The sequence below is a fragment of the Hypomesus nipponensis genome, chromosome 12 (genome assembly GCF_054491055.1).
Source record: "Hypomesus nipponensis isolate SF chromosome 12, ASM5449105v1, whole genome shotgun sequence".
NCBI lineage: Eukaryota > Metazoa > Chordata > Actinopteri > Osmeriformes > Osmeridae > Hypomesus > Hypomesus nipponensis.
The window spans coordinates 16,115,001-16,125,000 of NC_140372.1; the positions used below are offsets into that span (position 1 = coordinate 16,115,001).

Sequence of the window (10,000 nt, forward strand, 5' to 3'; positions counted from 1 at the left end):
CGAAATAAGTTGACAACCATAGGCTACTTATCCATATACAGATTTAGCAATTGACAATGCAAGGTGGTCTCTCTCTCTCTCTCTCTCTCTCTCGTGTCAAAATGAATACAGCTTCCAGCCCCTTTCATGAAGGACTACTTGTGCATATTGCAAGATTTCAGTTTCTAAGTGAATGAGCAAAAGAGCATACAGCACCTGGTATTCCCAGGCGGTCTCCCATCCAAGTACTAACCAGGCCCGACCCTGCTTAGCTTCCGAGATCAGACGAGATCGGGCGTTGCCAGGCTGGTATGGCTGTACGAAATAAGTTGACAACCATAGGCTACTTATCCATATACAGATTTAGCAATTGACAATGCAAGGTGGTCTCTCTCTCTCTCTCTCTCTCTCGTGTCAAAATGAAAACAGCTTCCAGCCCCTTTCATGAAGGACTACTTGTGCATATTGCAAGATTTCAGTTTCTAAGTGAATGAGCAAAAGAGCATACAGCACCTGGTATTCCCAGGCGGTCTCCCATCCAAGTACTAACCAGGCCCGACCCTGCTTAGCTTCCGAGATCAGACGAGATCGGGCGTTGCCAGGCTGGTATGGCCGTACGAAACAAGTTGACAACCATAGGCTACTTATCCATATACAGATTTAGCAATTGACAATGCAAGGTAGTCTCTCTCTCTCTCTCTCTCTCTCTCTCGTGTCAAAATGAAAACAGCTTCCAGCCCCTTTCATGAAGGACTACTTGTGCATATTGCAAGATTTCAGTTTCTAAGTGAATGAGCATACAGCACCTGGTATTCCCAGGCGGTCTCCCATCCAAGTACTAACCAGGCCCGACCCTGCTTAGCTTCCGAGATCAGACGAGATCGGGCGTTGCCAGGCTGGTATGGCCGTACGAAATAAGTTGACAACCATAGGCTACTTATCCATATACAGATTTAGCAATTGACAATGCAAGGTGGTCTCTCTCTCTCTCTCTCTCTCTCTCTCTCTCTCGTGTCAAAATGAAAACAGTTTCCAGCCCCTTTCATGAAGGACTACTTGTGCATATTGCAAGATGTCAGTTTCTAAGTGAATGAGCAAAAGAGCATACAGCACCTGGTATTCCCAGGCGGTCTCCCATCCAAGTACTAACCAGGCCCGACCCTGCTTAGCTTCCGAGATCAGACGAGATCGGGCGTTGCCAGGCTGGTATGGCCGTACGAAATAAGTTGACAACCATAGGCTACTTATCCATATACAGATTTAGCAATTGACAATGCAAGGTAGTCTCTCTCTCTCTATCTCTCGTGTCAAAATGAAAACAGCTTCCAGCCCCTTTCATGAAGGACTACTTGTGCATATTGCAAGATGTCAGTTTCTAAGTGAATGAGCAAAAGAGCATACAGCACCTGGTATTCCCAGGCGGTCTCCCATCCAAGTACTAACCAGGCCCGACCCTGCTTAGCTTCCGAGATCAGACGAGATCGGGCGTTGCCAGGCTGGTATGGCCGTACGAAATAAGTTGACAACCATAGGCTACTTATCCATATACAGATTTAGCAATTGACAATGCAAGGTAGTCTCTCTCTCTATCTCTCGTGTCAAAATGAAAACAGCTTCCAGCCCCTTTCATGAAGGACTACTTGTGCATATTGCAAGATGTCAGTTTCTAAGTGAATGAGCAAAAGAGCATACAGCACCTGGTATTCCCAGGCGGTCTCCCATCCAAGTACTAACCAGGCCCGACCCTGCTTAGCTTCCGAGATCAGACGAGATCGGGCGTTGCCAGGCTGGTATGGCCGTACGAAATAAGTTGACAACCATAGGCTACTTATCCATATACAGATTTAGCAATTGACAATGCAAGGTAGTCTCTCTCTCTCTCTCTCTCTCTCTCTCGTGTCAAAATGAAAACAGCTTCCAGCCCCTTTCATGAAGGACTACTTGTGCATATTGCAAGATGTCAGTTTCTAAGTGAATGAGCAAAAGAGCATACAGCACCTGGTATTCCCAGGCGGTCTCCCATCCAAGTACTAACCAGGCCCGACCCTGCTTAGCTTCCGAGATCAGACGAGATCGGGCGTTGCCAGGCTGGTATGGCCGTACGAAATAAGTTGACAACCATAGGCTACTTATCCATATACAGATTTAGCAATTGACAATGCAAGGTGGTCTCTCTCTCTCTCTCTCGTGTCAAAATGAAAACAGCTTCCAGCCCCTTTCATGAAGGACTACTTGTGCATATTGCAAGATTTCAGTTTCTAAGTGAATGAGCAAAAGAGCATACAGCACCTGGTATTCCCAGGCGGTCTCCCATCCAAGTACTAACCAGGCCCGACCCTGCTTAGCTTCCGAGATCAGACAAGATCGGGCGTTGCCAGGCTGGTATGGCCGTACGAAATAAGTTGACAACCATAGGCTACTTATCCATATACAGATTTAGCAATTGACAATGCAAGGTAGTCTCTCTCTCTCTCTCTCTCTCTCGTGTCAAAATGAAAACAGCTTCCAGCCCCTTTCATGAAGGACTACTTGTGCATATTGCAAGATGTCAGTTTCTAAGTGAATGAGCAAAAGAGCATACAGCACCTGGTATTCCCAGGCGGTCTCCCATCCAAGTACTAACCAGGCCCGACCCTGCTTAGCTTCCGAGATCAGACGTGATCGGGCGTTGCCAGGCTGGTATGGCCGTACGAAATAAGTTGACAACCATAGGCTACTTATCCATATACAGATTTAGCAATTGACAATGCAAGGTGGTCTCTCTCTCTCTCTCTCTCTCGTGTCAAAATGAAAACAGCTTCCAGCCCCTTTTATGAAGGACTACTTGTGCATATTGCAAGATGTCAGTTTCTAAGTGAATGAGCAAAAGAGCATACAGCACCTGGTATTCCCAGGCGGTCTCCCATCCAAGTACTAACCAGGCCCGACCCTGCTTAGCTTCCGAGATCAGACGTGATCGGGCGTTGCCAGGCTGGTATGGCCGTACGAAATAAGTTGACAACCATAGGCTACTTATCCATATACAGATTTAGCAATTGACAATGCAAGGTGGTCTCTCTCTCTCTCTCTCTCTCTCTCGTGTCAAAATGAAAACAGCTTCCAGCCCCTTTCATGAAGGACTACTTGTGCATATTGCAAGATGTCAGTTTCTAAGTGAATGAGCAAAAGAGCATACAGCACCTGGTATTCCCAGGCGGTCTCCCATCCAAGTACTAACCAGGCCCGACCCTGCTTAGCTTCCAAGATCAGACGAGATCGGGCGTTGCCAGGCTGGTATGGCCGTACGAAATAAGTTGACAACCATAGGCTACTTATCCATATACAGATTTAGCAATTGACAATGCAAGGTAGTCTCTCTCTCTCTCTCTCTCTCTCGTGTCAAAATGAAAACAGCTTCCAGCCCCTTTCATGAAGGACTACTTGTGCATATTGCAAGATGTCAGTTTCTAAGTGAATGAGCAAAAGAGCATACAGCACCTGGTATTCCCAGGCGGTCTCCCATCCAAGTACTAACCAGGCCCGACCCTGCTTAGCTTCCGAGATCAGACGAGATCGGGCGTTGCCAGGCTGGTATGGCCGTACGAAATAAGTTGACAACCATAGGCTACTTATCCATATACAGATTTAGCAATTGACAATGCAAGGTGGTCTCTCTCTCTCTCTCTCTCTCTCGTGTCAAAATGAAAACAGCTTCCAGCCCCTTTCATGAAGGACTACTTGTGCATATTGCAAGATTTCAGTTTCTAAGTGAATGAGCAAAAGAGCATACAGCACCTGGTATTCCCAGGCGGTCTCCCATCCAAGTACTAACCAGGCCCGACCCTGCTTAGCTTCCGAGATCAGGCGTTGCCAGGCTGGTATGGCCGTACGAAATAAGTTGACAACCATAGGCTACTTATCCATATACAGATTTAGCAATTGACAATGCAAGGTAGTCTCTCTCTCTCTCTCTCTCTCTCTCTCGTGTCAAAATGAAAACAGCTTCCAGCCCCTTTCATGAAGGACTACTTGTGCATATTGCAAGATGTCAGTTTCTAAGTGAATGAGCAAAAGAGCATACAGCACCTGGTATTCCCAGGCGGTCTCCCATCCAAGTACTAACCAGGCCCGACCCTGCTTAGCTTCCGAGATCAGACGAGATCGGGCGTTGCCAGGCTGGTATGGCTGTACGAAATAAGTTGACAACCATAGGCTACTTATCCATATACAGATTTAGCAATTGACAATGCAAGGTGGTCTCTCTCTCTCTCTCTCTCTCTCGTGTCAAAATGAAAACAGCTTCCAGCCCCTTTCATGAAGGACTACTTGTGCATATTGCAAGATTTCAGTTTCTAAGTGAATGAGCAAAAGAGCATACAGCACCTGGTATTCCCAGGCGGTCTCCCATCCAAGTACTAACCAGGCCCGACCCTGCTTAGCTTCCGAGATCAGACGAGATCGGGCGTTGCCAGGCTGGTATGGCCGTACGAAACAAGTTGACAACCATAGGCTACTTATCCATATACAGATTTAGCAATTGACAATGCAAGGTAGTCTCTCTCTCTCTCTCTCTCTCTCTCTCGTGTCAAAATGAAAACAGCTTCCAGCCCCTTTCATGAAGGACTACTTGTGCATATTGCAAGATTTCAGTTTCTAAGTGAATGAGCATACAGCACCTGGTATTCCCAGGCGGTCTCCCATCCAAGTACTAACCAGGCCCGACCCTGCTTAGCTTCCGAGATCAGACGAGATCGGGCGTTGCCAGGCTGGTATGGCCGTACGAAATAAGTTGACAACCATAGGCTACTTATCCATATACAGATTTAGCAATTGACAATGCAAGGTGGTCTCTCTCTCTCTCTCTCTCTCTCTCTCTCTCTCGTGTCAAAATGAAAACAGTTTCCAGCCCCTTTCATGAAGGACTACTTGTGCATATTGCAAGATGTCAGTTTCTAAGTGAATGAGCAAAAGAGCATACAGCACCTGGTATTCCCAGGCGGTCTCCCATCCAAGTACTAACCAGGCCCGACCCTGCTTAGCTTCCGAGATCAGACGAGATCGGGCGTTGCCAGGCTGGTATGGCCGTACGAAATAAGTTGACAACCATAGGCTACTTATCCATATACAGATTTAGCAATTGACAATGCAAGGTAGTCTCTCTCTCTCTATCTCTCGTGTCAAAATGAAAACAGCTTCCAGCCCCTTTCATGAAGGACTACTTGTGCATATTGCAAGATGTCAGTTTCTAAGTGAATGAGCAAAAGAGCATACAGCACCTGGTATTCCCAGGCGGTCTCCCATCCAAGTACTAACCAGGCCCGACCCTGCTTAGCTTCCGAGATCAGACGAGATCGGGCGTTGCCAGGCTGGTATGGCCGTACGAAATAAGTTGACAACCATAGGCTACTTATCCATATACAGATTTAGCAATTGACAATGCAAGGTAGTCTCTCTCTCTATCTCTCGTGTCAAAATGAAAACAGCTTCCAGCCCCTTTCATGAAGGACTACTTGTGCATATTGCAAGATGTCAGTTTCTAAGTGAATGAGCAAAAGAGCATACAGCACCTGGTATTCCCAGGCGGTCTCCCATCCAAGTACTAACCAGGCCCGACCCTGCTTAGCTTCCGAGATCAGACGAGATCGGGCGTTGCCAGGCTGGTATGGCCGTACGAAATAAGTTGACAACCATAGGCTACTTATCCATATACAGATTTAGCAATTGACAATGCAAGGTAGTCTCTCTCTCTCTCTCTCTCTCTCTCTCGTGTCAAAATGAAAACAGCTTCCAGCCCCTTTCATGAAGGACTACTTGTGCATATTGCAAGATGTCAGTTTCTAAGTGAATGAGCAAAAGAGCATACAGCACCTGGTATTCCCAGGCGGTCTCCCATCCAAGTACTAACCAGGCCCGACCCTGCTTAGCTTCCGAGATCAGACGAGATCGGGCGTTGCCAGGCTGGTATGGCCGTACGAAATAAGTTGACAACCATAGGCTACTTATCCATATACAGATTTAGCAATTGACAATGCAAGGTGGTCTCTCTCTCTCTCTCTCGTGTCAAAATGAAAACAGCTTCCAGCCCCTTTCATGAAGGACTACTTGTGCATATTGCAAGATTTCAGTTTCTAAGTGAATGAGCAAAAGAGCATACAGCACCTGGTATTCCCAGGCGGTCTCCCATCCAAGTACTAACCAGGCCCGACCCTGCTTAGCTTCCGAGATCAGACAAGATCGGGCGTTGCCAGGCTGGTATGGCCGTACGAAATAAGTTGACAACCATAGGCTACTTATCCATATACAGATTTAGCAATTGACAATGCAAGGTAGTCTCTCTCTCTCTCTCTCTCTCTCGTGTCAAAATGAAAACAGCTTCCAGCCCCTTTCATGAAGGACTACTTGTGCATATTGCAAGATGTCAGTTTCTAAGTGAATGAGCAAAAGAGCATACAGCACCTGGTATTCCCAGGCGGTCTCCCATCCAAGTACTAACCAGGCCCGACCCTGCTTAGCTTCCGAGATCAGACGTGATCGGGCGTTGCCAGGCTGGTATGGCCGTACGAAATAAGTTGACAACCATAGGCTACTTATCCATATACAGATTTAGCAATTGACAATGCAAGGTGGTCTCTCTCTCTCTCTCTCTCTCGTGTCAAAATGAAAACAGCTTCCAGCCCCTTTTATGAAGGACTACTTGTGCATATTGCAAGATGTCAGTTTCTAAGTGAATGAGCAAAAGAGCATACAGCACCTGGTATTCCCAGGCGGTCTCCCATCCAAGTACTAACCAGGCCCGACCCTGCTTAGCTTCCGAGATCAGACGTGATCGGGCGTTGCCAGGCTGGTATGGCCGTACGAAATAAGTTGACAACCATAGGCTACTTATCCATATACAGATTTAGCAATTGACAATGCAAGGTGGTCTCTCTCTCTCTCTCTCTCTCTCTCGTGTCAAAATGAAAACAGCTTCCAGCCCCTTTCATGAAGGACTACTTGTGCATATTGCAAGATGTCAGTTTCTAAGTGAATGAGCAAAAGAGCATACAGCACCTGGTATTCCCAGGCGGTCTCCCATCCAAGTACTAACCAGGCCCGACCCTGCTTAGCTTCCAAGATCAGACGAGATCGGGCGTTGCCAGGCTGGTATGGCCGTACGAAATAAGTTGACAACCATAGGCTACTTATCCATATACAGATTTAGCAATTGACAATGCAAGGTAGTCTCTCTCTCTCTCTCTCTCTCTCGTGTCAAAATGAAAACAGCTTCCAGCCCCTTTCATGAAGGACTACTTGTGCATATTGCAAGATGTCAGTTTCTAAGTGAATGAGCAAAAGAGCATACAGCACCTGGTATTCCCAGGCGGTCTCCCATCCAAGTACTAACCAGGCCCGACCCTGCTTAGCTTCCGAGATCAGACGAGATCGGGCGTTGCCAGGCTGGTATGGCCGTACGAAATAAGTTGACAACCATAGGCTACTTATCCATATACAGATTTAGCAATTGACAATGCAAGGTGGTCTCTCTCTCTCTCTCTCTCTCTCGTGTCAAAATGAAAACAGCTTCCAGCCCCTTTCATGAAGGACTACTTGTGCATATTGCAAGATTTCAGTTTCTAAGTGAATGAGCAAAAGAGCATACAGCACCTGGTATTCCCAGGCGGTCTCCCATCCAAGTACTAACCAGGCCCGACCCTGCTTAGCTTCCGAGATCAGGCGTTGCCAGGCTGGTATGGCCGTACGAAATAAGTTGACAACCATAGGCTACTTATCCATATACAGATTTAGCAATTGACAATGCAAGGTAGTCTCTCTCTCTCTCTCTCTCTCTCTCTCGTGTCAAAATGAAAACAGCTTCCAGCCCCTTTCATGAAGGACTACTTGTGCATATTGCAAGATGTCAGTTTCTAAGTGAATGAGCAAAAGAGCATACAGCACCTGGTATTCCCAGGCGGTCTCCCATCCAAGTACTAACCAGGCCCGACCCTGCTTAGCTTCCGAGATCAGACGTGATCGGGCGTTGCCAGGCTGGTATGGCCGTACGAAATAAGTTGACAACCATAGGCTACTTATCCATATACAGATTTAGCAATTGACAATGCAAGGTGGTCTCTCTCTCTCTCTCTCTCTCTCTCTCTCGTGTCAAAATGAAAACAGCTTCCAGCCCCTTTCATGAAGGACTACTTGTGCATATTGCAAGATGTCAGTTTCTAAGTGAATGAGCAAAAGAGCATACAGCACCTGGTATTCCCAGGCGGTCTCCCATCCAAGTACTAACCAGGCCCGACCCTGCTTAGCTTCCAAGATCAGACGAGATCGGGCGTTGCCAGGCTGGTATGGCCGTACGAAATAAGTTGACAACCATAGGCTACTTATCCATATACAGATTTAGCAATTGACAATGCAAGGTAGTCTCTCTCTCTCTCTCTCTCTCTCGTGTCAAAATGAAAACAGCTTCCAGCCCCTTTCATGAAGGACTACTTGTGCATATTGCAAGATGTCAGTTTCTAAGTGAATGAGCAAAAGAGCATACAGCACCTGGTATTCCCAGGCGGTCTCCCATCCAAGTACTAACCAGGCCCGACCCTGCTTAGCTTCCGAGATCAGACGAGATCGGGCGTTGCCAGGCTGGTATGGCCGTACGAAATAAGTTGACAACCATAGGCTACTTATCCATATACAGATTTAGCAATTGACAATGCAAGGTGGTCTCTCTCTCTCTCTCTCTCTCTCGTGTCAAAATGAAAACAGCTTCCAGCCCCTTTCATGAAGGACTACTTGTGCATATTGCAAGATTTCAGTTTCTAAGTGAATGAGCAAAAGAGCATACAGCACCTGGTATTCCCAGGCGGTCTCCCATCCAAGTACTAACCAGGCCCGACCCTGCTTAGCTTCCGAGATCAGGCGTTGCCAGGCTGGTATGGCCGTACGAAATAAGTTGACAACCATAGGCTACTTATCCATATACAGATTTAGCAATTGACAATGCAAGGTAGTCTCTCTCTCTCTCTCTCTCTCTCTCTCTCGTGTCAAAATGAAAACAGCTTCCAGCCCCTTTCATGAAGGACTACTTGTGCATATTGCAAGATGTCAGTTTCTAAGTGAATGAGCAAAAGAGCATACAGCACCTGGTATTCCCAGGCGGTCTCCCATCCAAGTACTAACCAGGCCCGACCCTGCTTAGCTTCCGAGATCAGACGAGATCGGGCATGGCCAGGCTGGTATGGCCGTACGAAATACGTTGACAACCATAGGCTACTTATCCATATACAGATTTAGCAATTGACAATGCAAGGTAGTCTCTCTCTCTCTCTCTCTCGTGTCAAAATGAAAACAGCTTCCAGCCCCTTTCATGAAGGACTACTTGTGCATATTGCAAGATTTCAGTTTCTAAGTGAATGAGCAAAAGAGCATACAGCACCTGGTATTCCCAGGCGGTCTCCCATCCAAGTACTAACCAGGCCCAACCCTGCTTAGCTTCCGAGATCAGACGAGATCGGGCGTTGCCAGGCTGGTATGGCCGTACGAAATAAGTTGACAACCATAGGCTACTTATCCATATACAGATTTAGCAATTGACAATGCAAGGTGGTCTCTCTCTCTCTCTCTCTCCCTCTCGTGTCAAAATGAAAACAGCTTCCAGCCCCTTTCATGAAGGACTACTTGTGCATATTGCAAGATTTCAGTTTCTAAGTGAATGAGCATACAGCACCTGGTATTCCCAGGCGGTCTCCCATCCAAGTACTAACCAGGCCCGACCCTGCTTAGCTTCCGAGATCAGACGAGATCGGGCGTTGCCAGGCTGGTATGGCCGTACGAAATAAGTTGACAACCATAGGCTACTTATCCATATACAGATTTAGCAATTGACAATGCAAGGTGGTCTCTCTCTCTCTCTCTCTCTCTCTCTCTCTCTCTCTCGTGTCAAAATGAAAACAGTTTCCAGCCCCTTTCATGAAGGACTACTTGTGCATATTGCAAGATGTCAGTTTCTAAGTGAATGAGCAAAAGAGCATACAGCACCTGGTATTCCCAGGCGGTCTCC

General features: G+C 47.0%; 31 non-coding genes and 4 pseudogenes across 31 annotated transcripts in view; all 35 read right to left on the bottom strand.

Moving 5' to 3' along the window:
- The window catches only part of LOC146262155 (5S ribosomal RNA), a 109-nt pseudogene extending 106 nt beyond the window's left edge, over window positions 1–3 (bottom strand).
- Window positions 4–183: 180 nt separating this feature from the next.
- On the bottom strand, window positions 184–302 carry LOC146262156 (5S ribosomal RNA). The gene has a single exon (XR_014727521.1). It is a non-coding gene; the product is annotated as a 5S ribosomal RNA (ribosomal RNA).
- Window positions 303–480: 178 nt separating this feature from the next.
- LOC146262157 (5S ribosomal RNA) lies at window positions 481–599 on the bottom strand. Its single transcript, XR_014728964.1, has one exon. It is a non-coding gene; the product is annotated as a 5S ribosomal RNA (ribosomal RNA).
- Window positions 600–773: 174 nt separating this feature from the next.
- LOC146262158 (5S ribosomal RNA) lies at window positions 774–892 on the bottom strand. The gene has a single exon (XR_014728975.1). It is a non-coding gene; the product is annotated as a 5S ribosomal RNA (ribosomal RNA).
- Window positions 893–1,080: 188 nt separating this feature from the next.
- LOC146262159 (5S ribosomal RNA) lies at window positions 1,081–1,199 on the bottom strand. Its single transcript, XR_014728986.1, has one exon. It is a non-coding gene; the product is annotated as a 5S ribosomal RNA (ribosomal RNA).
- A 174-nt stretch (window positions 1,200–1,373) lies between these two features.
- On the bottom strand, window positions 1,374–1,492 carry LOC146262160 (5S ribosomal RNA). The gene has a single exon (XR_014728997.1). It is a non-coding gene; the product is annotated as a 5S ribosomal RNA (ribosomal RNA).
- Window positions 1,493–1,664: 172 nt separating this feature from the next.
- LOC146262161 (5S ribosomal RNA) lies at window positions 1,665–1,783 on the bottom strand. The gene has a single exon (XR_014729009.1). It is a non-coding gene; the product is annotated as a 5S ribosomal RNA (ribosomal RNA).
- A 182-nt stretch (window positions 1,784–1,965) lies between these two features.
- LOC146262162 (5S ribosomal RNA) lies at window positions 1,966–2,084 on the bottom strand. The gene has a single exon (XR_014729020.1). It is a non-coding gene; the product is annotated as a 5S ribosomal RNA (ribosomal RNA).
- Window positions 2,085–2,256: 172 nt separating this feature from the next.
- On the bottom strand, window positions 2,257–2,375 carry LOC146262163 (5S ribosomal RNA). The gene has a single exon (XR_014729030.1). It is a non-coding gene; the product is annotated as a 5S ribosomal RNA (ribosomal RNA).
- Window positions 2,376–2,553: 178 nt separating this feature from the next.
- On the bottom strand, window positions 2,554–2,672 carry LOC146262164 (5S ribosomal RNA). The gene has a single exon (XR_014727597.1). It is a non-coding gene; the product is annotated as a 5S ribosomal RNA (ribosomal RNA).
- A 176-nt stretch (window positions 2,673–2,848) lies between these two features.
- Window positions 2,849–2,967, bottom strand: LOC146262165 (5S ribosomal RNA). Its single transcript, XR_014727598.1, has one exon. It is a non-coding gene; the product is annotated as a 5S ribosomal RNA (ribosomal RNA).
- Window positions 2,968–3,147: 180 nt separating this feature from the next.
- Window positions 3,148–3,266, bottom strand: LOC146262166 (5S ribosomal RNA). Its single transcript, XR_014728900.1, has one exon. It is a non-coding gene; the product is annotated as a 5S ribosomal RNA (ribosomal RNA).
- A 178-nt stretch (window positions 3,267–3,444) lies between these two features.
- LOC146262167 (5S ribosomal RNA) lies at window positions 3,445–3,563 on the bottom strand. Its single transcript, XR_014729031.1, has one exon. It is a non-coding gene; the product is annotated as a 5S ribosomal RNA (ribosomal RNA).
- A 178-nt stretch (window positions 3,564–3,741) lies between these two features.
- On the bottom strand, window positions 3,742–3,850 carry LOC146262168 (5S ribosomal RNA; annotated as a pseudogene).
- A 182-nt stretch (window positions 3,851–4,032) lies between these two features.
- On the bottom strand, window positions 4,033–4,151 carry LOC146262169 (5S ribosomal RNA). The gene has a single exon (XR_014727522.1). It is a non-coding gene; the product is annotated as a 5S ribosomal RNA (ribosomal RNA).
- A 178-nt stretch (window positions 4,152–4,329) lies between these two features.
- On the bottom strand, window positions 4,330–4,448 carry LOC146262170 (5S ribosomal RNA). Its single transcript, XR_014729043.1, has one exon. It is a non-coding gene; the product is annotated as a 5S ribosomal RNA (ribosomal RNA).
- Window positions 4,449–4,622: 174 nt separating this feature from the next.
- LOC146262171 (5S ribosomal RNA) lies at window positions 4,623–4,741 on the bottom strand. Its single transcript, XR_014729054.1, has one exon. It is a non-coding gene; the product is annotated as a 5S ribosomal RNA (ribosomal RNA).
- A 188-nt stretch (window positions 4,742–4,929) lies between these two features.
- On the bottom strand, window positions 4,930–5,048 carry LOC146262172 (5S ribosomal RNA). The gene has a single exon (XR_014729065.1). It is a non-coding gene; the product is annotated as a 5S ribosomal RNA (ribosomal RNA).
- Window positions 5,049–5,222: 174 nt separating this feature from the next.
- On the bottom strand, window positions 5,223–5,341 carry LOC146262173 (5S ribosomal RNA). Its single transcript, XR_014729076.1, has one exon. It is a non-coding gene; the product is annotated as a 5S ribosomal RNA (ribosomal RNA).
- Window positions 5,342–5,513: 172 nt separating this feature from the next.
- Window positions 5,514–5,632, bottom strand: LOC146262174 (5S ribosomal RNA). The gene has a single exon (XR_014729087.1). It is a non-coding gene; the product is annotated as a 5S ribosomal RNA (ribosomal RNA).
- Window positions 5,633–5,814: 182 nt separating this feature from the next.
- On the bottom strand, window positions 5,815–5,933 carry LOC146262175 (5S ribosomal RNA). Its single transcript, XR_014729098.1, has one exon. It is a non-coding gene; the product is annotated as a 5S ribosomal RNA (ribosomal RNA).
- A 172-nt stretch (window positions 5,934–6,105) lies between these two features.
- Window positions 6,106–6,224, bottom strand: LOC146262176 (5S ribosomal RNA). The gene has a single exon (XR_014729032.1). It is a non-coding gene; the product is annotated as a 5S ribosomal RNA (ribosomal RNA).
- A 178-nt stretch (window positions 6,225–6,402) lies between these two features.
- Window positions 6,403–6,521, bottom strand: LOC146262177 (5S ribosomal RNA). Its single transcript, XR_014727599.1, has one exon. It is a non-coding gene; the product is annotated as a 5S ribosomal RNA (ribosomal RNA).
- A 176-nt stretch (window positions 6,522–6,697) lies between these two features.
- Window positions 6,698–6,816, bottom strand: LOC146262178 (5S ribosomal RNA). The gene has a single exon (XR_014727600.1). It is a non-coding gene; the product is annotated as a 5S ribosomal RNA (ribosomal RNA).
- Window positions 6,817–6,996: 180 nt separating this feature from the next.
- Window positions 6,997–7,115, bottom strand: LOC146262179 (5S ribosomal RNA). Its single transcript, XR_014728901.1, has one exon. It is a non-coding gene; the product is annotated as a 5S ribosomal RNA (ribosomal RNA).
- Window positions 7,116–7,293: 178 nt separating this feature from the next.
- LOC146262180 (5S ribosomal RNA) lies at window positions 7,294–7,412 on the bottom strand. Its single transcript, XR_014729109.1, has one exon. It is a non-coding gene; the product is annotated as a 5S ribosomal RNA (ribosomal RNA).
- Window positions 7,413–7,590: 178 nt separating this feature from the next.
- On the bottom strand, window positions 7,591–7,699 carry LOC146262181 (5S ribosomal RNA; annotated as a pseudogene).
- Window positions 7,700–7,881: 182 nt separating this feature from the next.
- On the bottom strand, window positions 7,882–8,000 carry LOC146262182 (5S ribosomal RNA). The gene has a single exon (XR_014727601.1). It is a non-coding gene; the product is annotated as a 5S ribosomal RNA (ribosomal RNA).
- Window positions 8,001–8,184: 184 nt separating this feature from the next.
- Window positions 8,185–8,303, bottom strand: LOC146262183 (5S ribosomal RNA). The gene has a single exon (XR_014728902.1). It is a non-coding gene; the product is annotated as a 5S ribosomal RNA (ribosomal RNA).
- Window positions 8,304–8,481: 178 nt separating this feature from the next.
- On the bottom strand, window positions 8,482–8,600 carry LOC146262184 (5S ribosomal RNA). The gene has a single exon (XR_014729120.1). It is a non-coding gene; the product is annotated as a 5S ribosomal RNA (ribosomal RNA).
- Window positions 8,601–8,778: 178 nt separating this feature from the next.
- On the bottom strand, window positions 8,779–8,887 carry LOC146262185 (5S ribosomal RNA; annotated as a pseudogene).
- Window positions 8,888–9,071: 184 nt separating this feature from the next.
- LOC146262186 (5S ribosomal RNA) lies at window positions 9,072–9,190 on the bottom strand. The gene has a single exon (XR_014728923.1). It is a non-coding gene; the product is annotated as a 5S ribosomal RNA (ribosomal RNA).
- Window positions 9,191–9,364: 174 nt separating this feature from the next.
- On the bottom strand, window positions 9,365–9,483 carry LOC146262187 (5S ribosomal RNA). The gene has a single exon (XR_014726076.1). It is a non-coding gene; the product is annotated as a 5S ribosomal RNA (ribosomal RNA).
- Window positions 9,484–9,655: 172 nt separating this feature from the next.
- On the bottom strand, window positions 9,656–9,774 carry LOC146262188 (5S ribosomal RNA). The gene has a single exon (XR_014729131.1). It is a non-coding gene; the product is annotated as a 5S ribosomal RNA (ribosomal RNA).
- Window positions 9,775–9,966: 192 nt separating this feature from the next.
- Window positions 9,967–10,000, bottom strand: part of LOC146262189 (5S ribosomal RNA) — a 119-nt gene continuing 85 nt past the window's right edge. The window contains exon 1 of the ribosomal RNA XR_014729142.1: window positions 9,967–10,000. This exon is cut by the window's right edge and continues 85 nt beyond it. This is a non-coding gene — a ribosomal RNA (5S ribosomal RNA).